Below are 13352 nucleotides of genomic sequence, written 5' to 3'. Positions count from 1 at the left end.
AACAATATTTTCACAAAGAACACGTAATGTTCCCACTTTAGATATGTAGTACATAGTATCACTAATGCACATACTCTGGTGTATACGTATATATTATAAATCACGTTCATACTTCTAAAATTAAAGCTTATATAACACTTTTAAATAGTACTGAGCTTGATTTATTCTATTGTTGTAAAAAAAAACAGAGCCCTATGTGCCTAATTTACTAGCAAGAAAAAAAAATCAAATTAAACACTTGTAGAAAATAAAACTTATATGACACCATGAAGCTCGAAAATAGTTGATGCAAGAATCACACCTAGCGTCTCTATCAGGGGTGGATTTAACAGTCAGCTAAAGCTGACCGGACTCCTATTTGCTTTCGCTTGATGTATGTGCCATCTGTGTGAGAATGTTACTAGTTAAGAAAAGTAACTATAATGTCCATTAAACTACGCCAAACTGATCTAAGAACTACATAATTCATTGAATAAAGTCTTCCACACAAACGTACTCGATAATCACTTACGCTAGTCGTACCAATAGTGAGAAGTTTGACAGAAAATGTATTACATAATGAATCTGAATTTTGATTTGGTTGAATTAAATAAGGTGACTGGTTTGAGAATAAAGCAAAACATTTTGTTTATACAGCAGGATAAAATATAAAACGGACGTGTTCACACCACGAAAGGCTCTGGTCTGATTAAACCTGTTATATCCAAAACTGGGTATCGCAAATTCTCCCTGAGTGTGTATATCATTCACGTTACATGGTCATTTCCAATAACAAAAAGTGGGAAAATGGAGTCTTCATATATTCTTAAACTTTTACAAAACTATTCCTGTAAACCTAAGGGATTGTCCAGTGACACCTTCTATGGGAAAACACAAAAAATACCATGAGGGAATAACTCTTGCAGTAGGTGACTAGCATAACAATAACATCAGTGCAATCCAAAGCTGGTTATCTGCACGATCTACTTTAAGGGAAAGAAACACTTGGCATGTTTCACATACCACATTTTTCCTCTTCTTGACTTACAGGTCATCCCAACTGTCCCTAACGTTAAACTTTAATACTTTCCTTGAGCAGCTAGTATGACCTGTAAGTCAAGGAAAGGATTAAAGTTTAACGTTAGGGGCAGTTGGGATGACCTGTAAGTCAAGGAAAGTATTAAAGTTTAACGTTAGAACAGCTAGTATGACCTGTAAGTCTTAACGTTAAACTTTAATACTTTCCTTGACTTAAAGGTCATCCCAGCTGTCCCTAACGTTAAACTTTAATCCTTTCCTTGACTTACAGGTCATTTCAACTGTCTCTAAGATTAAATTTTAACTCCAATGAAATAGAGGAGGAAATGTAAATCAGCTAGCTTTGCATCTACCTTATCTTAATTTTAAGATAAACAAATTATCTTTACGGTACACATAAACACAAAGATAAGAATTATCTTCTGAGAGAAAAATGCAATAGGTAAGAAATGTTTTTTAGCAGTGAGATATATATATATACACGTCTGTGTGTGTGTTATAGAAGTAAACCCCTTTAACATTTGATGTATATATTACAATTATTGACTGGCGACAACTTACAGTGAACAGTTTTTAGCTTTACTAAACCATGATCTCTAAATAATATTATATTTAAAACATTTTATCAAAGTGTAAAACTGTTTTCTATTTTACAAAAACATGAATTTTTCAATAATAAAATGATATTTTGAAATATTTTATTCAAATGCAAGCACCTTTTTTAGTATTGCAAAAAAAAACGTGAACTTTTCATAGAAACAATGTTTGAATTTTATTTTATTATTTTTATCTAAATACAAAACACATTTTAGTTTACATAGAACAAGAAAGCAAAATTGATATTTTGTGAAAAAATCTCTTGAACCTAGTGTTAAGTTATTTTTAACTGCAGGATCTCTAGGGTAGCACTAGAATTTATATGAGATGATGCTATTTTTTAATTATTTAATTTTTTATTGCCAAGCCCTTCTTGGTTTTGGCCAGTTCTACACAGACCTGTCAAAAACTCTTGGGCCAACCTGGAATGTCGATACTGATCCCAATCCTCCCACCTATTTTCGTTGTCCCAGCCTTTTGTAAAGCCTGATGCTGTCAATGGTTTTTCAGGCAGGTTGTTTGTTGCAAAATGGAGTGGAGTGGGGTGAGGTTGAAGCCGGGCCACTACTAAGAAATATCAAGGTGTTGTAGAGGAGGAATTGGAACTGAAATTGATGCTCAGGCTTTGGAAATATCAGTAATAATCTGTCGTTCTAATATTTTTTGTGGCTTCCGCCCTGTAAAAGTCTTTATACATTCGGAGAGACGGCCATACTTATCATTCCAATGATTTTGGCTCATAGCACATCCTCTGTTGGGACACTTTACTGGCGAAAATTTCTTATTCACCAAAATTAAAAACGGTTTTGATCTTAAAAGCATCGGCACAATTGTTAATATATTGCATATAGACAGCTAAACTTGGACTAAATTGAATTTATTCTTGTATTAGTCACACGTTGTTAAGGGTCTTTTTTTTCGATATTCTTAGATCTTCATATAAATGGTGTTGCTGAAAGATTCCTTTAGCATCGTACTAATAACTTCTCTAGCCATATCAGACATGTAAAGATTTAGAAAACACCAAATATTCTGTCTTACCTATTAGTATAAATGCAAGTGACCAGGTGACGTAGATGAAAAATGTATAAAGTGATATATTCTGTCAGTTTGCACCTGACTTGGGTTTAAATTATATCTTTCTCAGAAGTCAAAAGAAAGAGCACGTGATTTTGTACGGTGGAGTTTCTGTATTTTTGTTATCTTTTTTTCATTTTGTGGAACACAAATTCGAACTTTGAAAAACTTGGAAATAGTATTTTCCAAATGAAGAACTTATGGACAAGATAAAAAAAAGTTGGTCACAGAAGGAAAACTACAAAGCAAAAACATGATGTGGTGTAGAAAAACTCGTCTTATGAACTTGGATCTTTCACTACTTACGTGGACAACCATCTCTATAGTAACGATTTAGTGGAAACAAGTTCATGAAGGAGAACTACTACCTGAAAATTTCCGAGTTGCTGAAACAGTTCATTCCTAATCTTGAACTTCAGCAGGCAGGAAATGTGGATAAATAGGGGATGCTATTGTTACTTGTGTGTGTGTGTGTTTATGGGGGGGGGGTCTGTAGATTATAAGATTGGGTAGATATGTTGCAAATCAGTAAAATAGAACCCTCACCATTGGTAACTATTCTATGGCTAAGAAGTGACTGGAGGTGGTACTTGAGGATGAGTTTCATTAGCCTGAGTTGTCCCACTAGTAAGATAGACAGGAAAGACACTTAGAAGAAGCGGGTAACTCCTGTGGCAGATGTGAGCCTTTCTAAGAGAAGAACTGAGCCGCTAGAACCATTAAGTCTTGTATTATTCAGGGCAGGATGATAATATGCTATCATACCATTATTCTTCTGTCAACCAGGAACATTTATGGGAATGTTAAAGTTCATGGGCATTAACACTAACCAGTGCCAATAACATCAGAGTTATCACATGTTGGATGAGATATCAGTTTGGGATGATATGTTTACGCAGCCACGTGTCAATAATGTGAAAGTGAATCATATAATAACACAAATGTGAAAAAGATAGCACTTTGAAAATAAATGGCCTAGTGCTTGGCTTGATTGAGCATTTTGAAAACTATCAGCTCATTGACCAGGACGCAGACAGCCGAGATTTGTAAATTTTATGACTTATTATAAAACTTTATCAACCGAGCCAAGCCAAAAGATTGAAAAAGACGAAACCATGAGAAATACTGTTATTGTAAATGATCTATGTTGCTTAGAGAGAAAGGCATATTTGGCAGCTGCAGATCACAAATATATTCTTATAGATAAGTTCACCAAGGCTATCCCATGCAAAAGTATTTGGCACCATATAGACTTTAGGGTCATCTAAACTCAAACAAAGCTTTCTTTTGTAACTACTAAGTATGAAGTAGTTTCTTCATGCAGAAGAGAAAGAAGCCCACAATGGCAGTTTTAGTGAACTAGAACAATCTTCAGAGATGGCCACATCTCAGAAAACTTGTGCTCAACCCAATAATTTTTGTTGTAAATATCTCCAGATACCAGTAAGTGTTCAAAGCTGAAAGTACTTCACCAATCTTCCCTTTCAGATGGCACTCTATCAGATGTGGGCATGCTTCAGTTGTGGACTTGTAGGGAATTTTAAATACAAATGATCATATCTTATTCTCAAGACACCACAGAAGCAGGAATGATGTAGACAAGTCATGGCTGCAACAGATATATTCTATATTCAGTTGTTCAAATTAAAATATTTCAAAAGCTTACAGTTTTGGCGAATATTTTCTTAACAAATATTTTCTGCACAAGTTGCAGTTTAAATATAGTTTAGGGTAAACTGTGATTGTGTAGCTTATGATGTGTGACAATACCTTTAGTTTCTCAAAGTTATGCTATATTTCTTTCAGAAGATAAATTGAACTGAGTTATGTTACTTAAACTAATCGATTCTCATAGTCAGTAGACAGTGCTAGCACTAGTAAAAATGGACAACCTGATTTCAATTATTTCTATAGGTACATTGCACTAGAACTACTTAAACCTTCCTCCCAAGGCATTGGCTCTGTTTTAACAACCAGACAATGGGGAAAGACCTATGTATATTTGAATGGTAGCCATGCTGGCTTGTGGGAGCTGTTATCATTAAGGAATGGTCCAGCAAGAAGCATAGTAATATAATAGTCAAATGCAGATCTCATATGAAACCTGTAGGGCCAGAAGGTTCATAGAAGCTTGTGAGACAATTTCTCAGTTAAAATATCAGTATATATATATATATATATATATATATGACTGTAGAAATGACAATTGAACAACATTATTAATATCTAAAATCAGTTAATGGAAAACATGTTTAATGAAACTGTCTAGTTGCAGATTTTAACTGACTGTGCTCCTTACACATCAGAAGCTGACTTTTCCAAGCATTCTAATCTTGGCGCTTTAGCTATATAAGACCTAATTCTTTAAACTTCTAGCTATATTGTCTTTTATTAAGTCTGAATTACCAGAAAAAGTTGCCAGACCTCATAGCCATGAAAAAACCAATGTTGTAAAAGTAAAATGTATTACCTGCATGTAAAAGATCTTCAAATATTATCATCTAAAATGTTAGAAGTTTAATACTAAAGTGTATTACTTTTTATATAAGGTTAATTTAAAGAATTAATTCATAAGATACAAAAATATGGGCATTGTTGTCCAATTTCAAAGTATTTCTTCCATAGGATCTAAAATGTTATTTTCAGATACACTGATATCAACTAAAAGCATTTCAAAATTGTTATGCAGAGACTAAAATGAACAAAAACAGCAAAAACTGAAAGAAGCAACAGTTTAAAAGTAAGCAATCTTTATTTATTCATAGAACAAATAAAGTAGATGTATCTTAATTAATTGGCCAGCTTTCAATTCACAAGTGAGCTCTTAATTGGCTGCTGAGACAGAGTAGAATTAAAGAGCAAAAACAAGTCCACACAAGACAAAGACAGAGTTTAGAATAAAATGTATCAGCGCAGGACAAGAACTGTATCAAGGATGAAAAAAATGCTACACTGTTAAGTCAGACCAGGATCCAAGTGCAGTATCCTACAATCCTTAGATTACTTATGTCAGTGATCATTCCCGTTAAACACATGCAATAAAAGATAAATCCCCAACTCACATTTACTTGTATAAGTGTTCTATCACCCCTTGGAATTAGTATGATCCCGTAAGGAAATCATGACACACAAATATAGCAAATTAAATAAAAGACTGTATGCTACACGTTGTTTACAAGGATTTCCACCATAACCGAATGTAGAACATCTACACCAAAACTTATACAAATTACTCTTTAATTTGTACTGTTATGGAAGAGTAAAATATGAAGATATATGCAATTATTGCCACTCCTTCCTTATTTCAGGGTCTTCTTAGTCCAAGTGTTCAATTACAAGTTAAAAGCCAGATTAGAATTAACCACAAGGTCGCAGGTTTCGTCAATTGCTCCCTTGGGTCACACATATGAGGCCATGACATTATAAAAAAAGAATGAGATAACTATAACATACAGAACTCCAACAGCCCATTACAATAATATGAAATTGAAAGTGAGAAAAACTAAAAAATGAGCCAAAATTTCAATTTAAGAGATAACTTGAATAATATGAAGTAAATAAAACAGAAACACGCTTACCTTTACTTACCAACACTAAAAATAACAATAAAATAAATAAAACTCTAACCAGGACTACTTTGTTATTCTGATAGATAACTCAGTATTCTTTGAAGAGATAGGAATGCCATTGACTCATCTTAAATCGGGAGTCCATGTCTTAAGTAACTTAACTTTCCTCTACCTCTTTTACAGGCCTTTGAACTTTATGGAGGACAGCACCAGTGTCTAGGATTCGGGATCTTTTAAGTACTAGAAAACATCTCTGATGTATTGTGCTAACATTAAATACCCTTAAATGGACGGGAATGTCAGTACTTCTTCTTCTCTTCTTGAGTCCAAGAAGCAGGAAGGTGTTAATTATTTAATAGCTAGTCAAGGGGCCAAGTTCAGCTTCCTTTTGATTGCCGATTTGACTGCTGTCTCTCCATTCTACAGTGACGAGTCCTCCTCCCATGGTTTGACAACCTTGGGATCGAGGTGTTTTCTGGAAGCCTTGAGTTTTATTCTCTGGGCCTCCAGCTCTATCAACAACGATGTATCTTTCATTTTCTTTTAATGTACAATTTGGAGATGAAGCTTTATTCACTGGTGAAGAATTAAGAACGAGATAATCAGTGGTTATGAATTACAGTATTATATAGGAAAAGGAAATTAAGAATCAAAACTCCAAGTCAAGTTCAACAAACCAATCTATTATAGGTCAGAAGTTAAAGAAGTAATGTAAAGTTAATGTCATGATAAATTGAATTAGACCACGACTCGATCCTTTCTAAGGAAACATCATCTGTACAGGATGTGACGCATACTGCATCTCAAAGTGTTCTTGGCAAATGCTCTCACCACAATACTGATAAAATGCTTTGTCCCGCACTCTAGACACTTTCAATGATGTAGTTCACACCTTAGACAGACCCTAACCACAACAGTCTTACTAGTCTGTGAGTACAGTTACCATTAGACATGCACGTGAATTCTGTCATCTTTATCCGGTTACTTGAAAGGCACAGTTTTGGTCCCATTGAAAAAGCTTGTAAAACTTCAAAACTAAACCTCATGCCAGTAACTGAAATATTACCAACTACATTATTTTACACACTATGAGACTGCTATGATATATATACAAAACCAGACCCTGCTGTTGTAACATATCACCAGACACAAATGATATATACACACAATAAATCATTGCTGGTGTATACACACCAGACACAGCTTTATATGCACACCACCAGACACTACTGATGTATACACACCACCGAACACAACTGATGTATACATACCACCAGACATGGGTGATGTAAACACACACCAGACACAGCTAATGTATACACACCACCAGTTACAAGTGATCTAAACACACCACCAAACACAGCTGATGTATACTACCAGATCCTAATATTATATACATGTCAGCAGACTGTACTAATGACGTTCTTATTACCCGATATCACGATATTACTACGAGGCAAGTTTGTGGTGATACAATTGTCATTCATTCTTAAAAAAATATCGGGCTGTCTTAATTTTTCGATCATATATTGTTATATCGCGGTAAAATTATATGTCTTCATATTATTTACGCAATAACTATAAAATAATATACGACTGAACGTATGCTATTATAATAACGTTATGCTAACCGATCGGTAAAAACTATACAGTAGATTTTTTAAACAAATAAACGAAACTTTTTCAACTAACATGAATTAGCTTTCTGGAACTGCGTGTTGCCGTTATATTCTAATTTTACTCATAGTGTGATGTTAGTTTTGAATCTTTAACGTTACTCTTCAGTTAAGCCTACATCCATAAATTAATCTTTTTATTGAATGTCTACTTTTAAACAGAACAGTATTCGTGACGCTGTGGATTTGTAAAAGTTGTGTGTGATCAAATCCAGACAGATCGTATGAAATTAAACTTCATAATACACACCACCAGACCTGCTGCTGTACATAACCTGAAGAATGGAAGAAATTTGTGGCCATTGTTAAAGCAAATATTTATGTCAATAGTAAATCTTGAGATGGTCAAGATGGAAGTCAAAATGGCTACAATAATCTTCAAACCGACATAAACAGCGGTTTTCCTCAGTGGTTTCGACATCACAGAAATAATTACTTTGGTGTTACTGGCGTTAACTAGTTATCATAAATATATTATACATGGAACGTGGAAAGTAGCTAAAAACTAAAACAAATAGCAGAAGTAAGAAATAAAATGCGATATTAATTGAATTCAATGAAATAGTTAATGTTTGCTAAAGCCGTTTGGTGGTCGCAAAATACGATGAGTCATGACAGTGGCAGTGTTAGCCCCATTTGTTGACTAGCCTGAAGAAATAGAGTAAAATTAGATGATCCTTCGTTTATAAGGCACAATATAGTGATGAATTGTCATGCCACTAATTTTTAAGACATAATATATTATGGATTATTTTAAAAGAATGTCTACTGGTGAGTTGCGAAACTACGCAAACAGGAGCTTCATCTAGTAAGAATTGATTTACAGCTTTTACTCAATGAAATCTTGCTGTTAAATCAATGCTTCAATTTAAGCTTCATTTTAATTAAAAATGGATATCAGCAGGCACGTGTGTGTATTATCTTTTTAACAATGACGTTAGCAAGCATGCATACACACCACCTTACTAACAAGCAAATCGCTGTTGTTTTTATCTTTGTTTATTTGATCTATTTTTTTTTCAAACACTGTTAGAACGTACCTGTATAGGGGTATGTTTTAATATCCTGCAGTGGGTCATAAAATGTTACCTGTTGAGCTCAGTTGTAAGCTTGAGGACTTATAATACTATAACACTTTACAAAGAAAGATATAAGAAGACACGTGTACACCACCTTATCAGTAAAGACAGTAGCAGGAACAAGTGCACCATCTTATTAAGAAAGACGTTAGCAGGCATGCATACATCATATTATTAACGAAAGCATTACCAGGCACATATGCACCATCCTATTAAGAAATACATAACAGGCATGTGTGCACAATCTTATTAGCAGACACATTAGCGGGCATACAATTCACCACCTTATTAACAGATGTGCACCATTTTATTAACAAAGAAATTAGCAGGCGTCCACATCCTACCTAATTAGCAAAGGCATTAGCAAGTGTGCCTCCGATAAACAGACATACAATGACTTTGCAGGTACAGTTAGTATGCAATATGCTACATACACAGATTCGCATGAGATACGAATCATTAATTGGCCGTTCATTTATGTGTTGCAAATGTAATGTTAGCCAGTGCTTAACATCATCTTTGGTAAGATGCTTCAGGTTTAGGTGAAGTTTACATGTTTGCCTCGGTAAAAATGCCTGTTAAATCACGTAATGTTTTTCATATTTTTTGTGTTAAGGCGCTCTCATCTCACGTAGAATGTACATATTGTGATATTACATATTCTTAGTTCGCCAGAACGTTACAATTTACCATAGGTAAAGCACTCCCAACTTAATTAAACTTGTTTTCTGTGTGCAATAACTTGTACCGATTTTCTAAACCAGAGGACACTATAAACAGTAACTTAATAAAATTACGTGTCACTTCATATGTACTTTCTTGTATACATGTATGGAAGAGTTACATATACAGTTTTCTTCAAAAATAATTTGCTGTATGTCGATATTTATTTATTACTGGACGCTTTCACTAAGTAGGAACTTTTATTCATTTCACTTGGAGCCGTTAGGAGCCTCGTGGGTTTTTATCCTGTTGTTTTTTGTTTAGATGTAGATGATACTACTTCTCTTAAAATGAATATCTCTCTTAAGGACAAGGTTCTTTTTTTCCTAACTGGTAGTGCTAAGTGATGTTGAGTTACCAAATATTGCACCCTCTATTTTTGCGATGTAGAAAAAAATATGCGTGTATAGTTATGGCGCAGCTGCTTATAGTCTACGTTATTCCGATGAAGCATTATCATTTTTTTTGGCTTGGAATAGTCGCTTGCCCCCGGGACTCCTGTAGCATTAGCATGTTCTGCATGCTGATTGTGCTTCGCACAAAATGTCTTAGCCTTTGTTCTCTCAAATTAGAACCCCTTTCAAAAAATTCTGCGTACAGGCCTGACATAAATCGAAAAGCTTTATTTTTATAATGCTGCTCATAACTGTACTTTATCCCCAGATACACTGTTACTTTGTAGTGGAACAGATTCAACACTGAATACACTATTACCCTGAAGTGGAGCAGATTTAACCCAGGATACACTATTGCCTTGTAGTGTAGCAGATTTAACACTGGATACACTATTACTTTGTAGTGGAGCATGTTTATCCCCAGATACACTATTACCCTGATTTGTAGCAGATTTAACCCCGGATACACTATTACTTTGTAGTGGAGCAGGTTTAATACTGGATACACTATTACATTGTAATGGAGCATGTTTAATACTGGATACACTATTACCTTGTAATGGAGCATGTTTATCCCCATATATACTATTAACTTGTAGTGGAGCAGATTTAACTCCAGATACACTATTATCTTGTAGCGGAGCAGATTTAACTCCAGATACACTATTACCCTGTATTGGAGCAGATTTAATTCCGAATAGACTAATACCTTGTAGTGGAGCATGTTTAACCTCGGATACACTAGTACCTTGTAGTGGAGCAGACTTAACTCCGGATACACTATTACCTTGTAGTGGAGCAGATTTCTCAAACATTTGTGTACTTTGTGATAAAAGCTTGAAAGTTGGCAGAAGCTAGATAAATATGTATACTGAATATTTTTAGGAGGGAGCCAAGCTGAAATAACTTCATTATGGCCGCCATCTTGGATTTAACAGTGGCCACCAACGGAATCGATATAACTAAAACCTGCACTTCTAAGGTACACAGATGTTTGACTTAAGTAGCTATACCCACATTTTTTTTGTGGCCAAGGATTTTGATTAGGTAGCATATAATATATCATCCATTTTGTATTTCAAGATAACCATCGAGTTTAACTTATTATGACCAAAGCTGAAATATAAGTTAATATAAACAGCTTCAATTATTAGGCCTGTGTTTTGAGGGAAATGAGGCCTTTGAACACCGTCAGTGGAGTTAGTGAAGAATGGTCACATTCAATATGGCCTTTAAGTATATCTATTTCATCATAATAACACCTGATAACAACTGAACTATCAGATAAACTAAAGTGCAATATCAAATAACGATACAGTAACAACGTTATTAGTTACTTATTAAATGACACAGTACACACTTTCAGTGTATACTTCGCATTAAGTGAATAGTTGTAATTAATTTCCTTTGAAGTACGTGATGCACGTGAAGCAACTCTCGTGAGCACTCGCCGTATCAGTTTTAGAGTACCGAACACTTCATGTCATCTTGATGCATTTACAGTTCCTTTAGTATCCATTCTTACAGCCAAATTTCAGCAGTTCCTAACAGGAACACTACACTACAATGCACAGCTATTGGTGTAAGTTTAATGCCCTGTGGTGGGTCCTAAAATTTTGTCTCAAGGAGGAGATATCTTTGAAACAGTTTTCTCTTGAAAAAAAAAGAGCTAAAGGGGATCTGATTGAGGTGTTTAAGATTGTAAAGGGAATTGATAGTGTTGATGTATCATCTTTTTTCATACTTAATGGCGATAATAGTAGGACTAGGGGACACAAATATAAATTTTGGCAAGGTGGGAGTCATCTTCAACTAAGATAGTTTTATTTTTTAATGGGATGGTTGGCCTCTGGAATGGGTTGCCTTCGGATGTTGTGGAGGCAGTAAATTTAAGTGAGTTTAAGAGAAAGTTTTATGAATGTTAAGGGCTGTCTTTAAGATTAAAAAAACAACAATAGTTTAGTTTAGAGGATGGGACAGTCGAGATGGGCCAACAGGTCCCTTATTGTTCCTCAACATTATGTTATATCATTGTTAGTCTGTATAATTGCTGGATTATTATAATACTTAATTCCTTAGCTAATGTTATCTGTCTCTTGTTTAAATTAATTGTTTTCTTAACGGACGTTATCGTTCTCTTATTTAAATTACTTATTTGCCTAACGGACGTTATCGTTGATATAAAGAAATGCTGGAAGAGGTGCTGACGCTATCGTTACCTCGTTAAAATACTTCATTTTAAGTTAAGGTCTTACTTGCTTGTTTGATTACTTGATTGCTTAGCCAATGTTATCGTTCTCTTGATTAAATAACTTGTTTGTTTTATGTATTCTTCCAATCATTTGTTGAACTGCTGTGTTGTTTTCTGGTGTTATTGTTCAGTTTGCTTCTCTCTTAGCCAGGTGTGGCCTAGCGGTCATCATAACGACCTGCGTGTCAGAAGGTCCAAGGCTCGAGTCACAAATTACGCTCCACTCTTTAAGCTGTGAAGATGTTCTAACCATGATAATCAGTGCCGCTCTTCCTTTAAGGGTAGCCTTGTAGACAGAAATCTATACTTGGTTGCCACCTCTTCCCCTTCTGGCTATGTCTGTGCCCGATTCTTGGAGTCTCTGATTTCACTGCTTAACTCATGTGAGTTATGTAGCGCTATTTAAGTTGGAAACGACAAACTGCTTTCGTTTTGAAGTAAACGTTGTGTAACTTTTGGCTGTAAAACTAAAATTTAAGCTTTCAAATATATATATATTTATATTTAACCTGAAGAAAGTTGATATTTATTCTTAATATTTTCTTAAGCAAGTAAGACTAACTTTTGTTTTTCACCTAAATTTCTAAACTTTGTATCTAAATGAAATATCGAAAAGTTTATATTTTGAGCCTATTAAATAACACCGATGAACACTACTTGTGAAACGTGTGAAAGAAACAACAATAATATTTATATATTTATTCCCTTCCTTTAAAAGGGAATTATACAAACAGAAGATAGTGTAAAACATTAATAGAATATGCTCAAGATAAAACAAAATACTGTCTAAATTATTAGTTTTTGGTATCGAATAAAATAACTATCATGAATTAAAAGTGAGAAAAAAGTTTCATTTAGGAAAATAATAAAGGTGGTGGTAACAACTTGTGTTTCTACGTATAGGGCCTACAGGAAGGTGCTGGTAAAAACTTGTGTTTCTACGTATAGGGCCTACAGGAAGGTGCTGG

At 34.5% G+C, this 13352-nt stretch overlaps 1 protein-coding gene across 1 annotated transcript in view; it reads left to right on the top strand.

The window, feature by feature from the left end:
• The first annotated feature begins 6682 nt into the window (after positions 1-6682).
• Positions 6683-13352, top strand: part of LOC106459665 — a 43934-nt gene continuing 37264 nt past the window's right edge. The window contains exon 1 of the mRNA XM_022386206.1: positions 6683-6692. The gene's annotated coding sequence lies outside the window, so the exon portion shown is untranslated. The remainder of the gene's footprint in view (positions 6693-13352) is intronic.

The sequence above is a fragment of the Limulus polyphemus genome, unplaced genomic scaffold (assembly GCF_000517525.1).
Source record: "Limulus polyphemus unplaced genomic scaffold, Limulus_polyphemus-2.1.2 Scaffold646, whole genome shotgun sequence".
NCBI lineage: Eukaryota > Metazoa > Arthropoda > Merostomata > Xiphosura > Limulidae > Limulus > Limulus polyphemus.
This window is presented reverse-complemented; position numbering and strand designations above follow the sequence as displayed.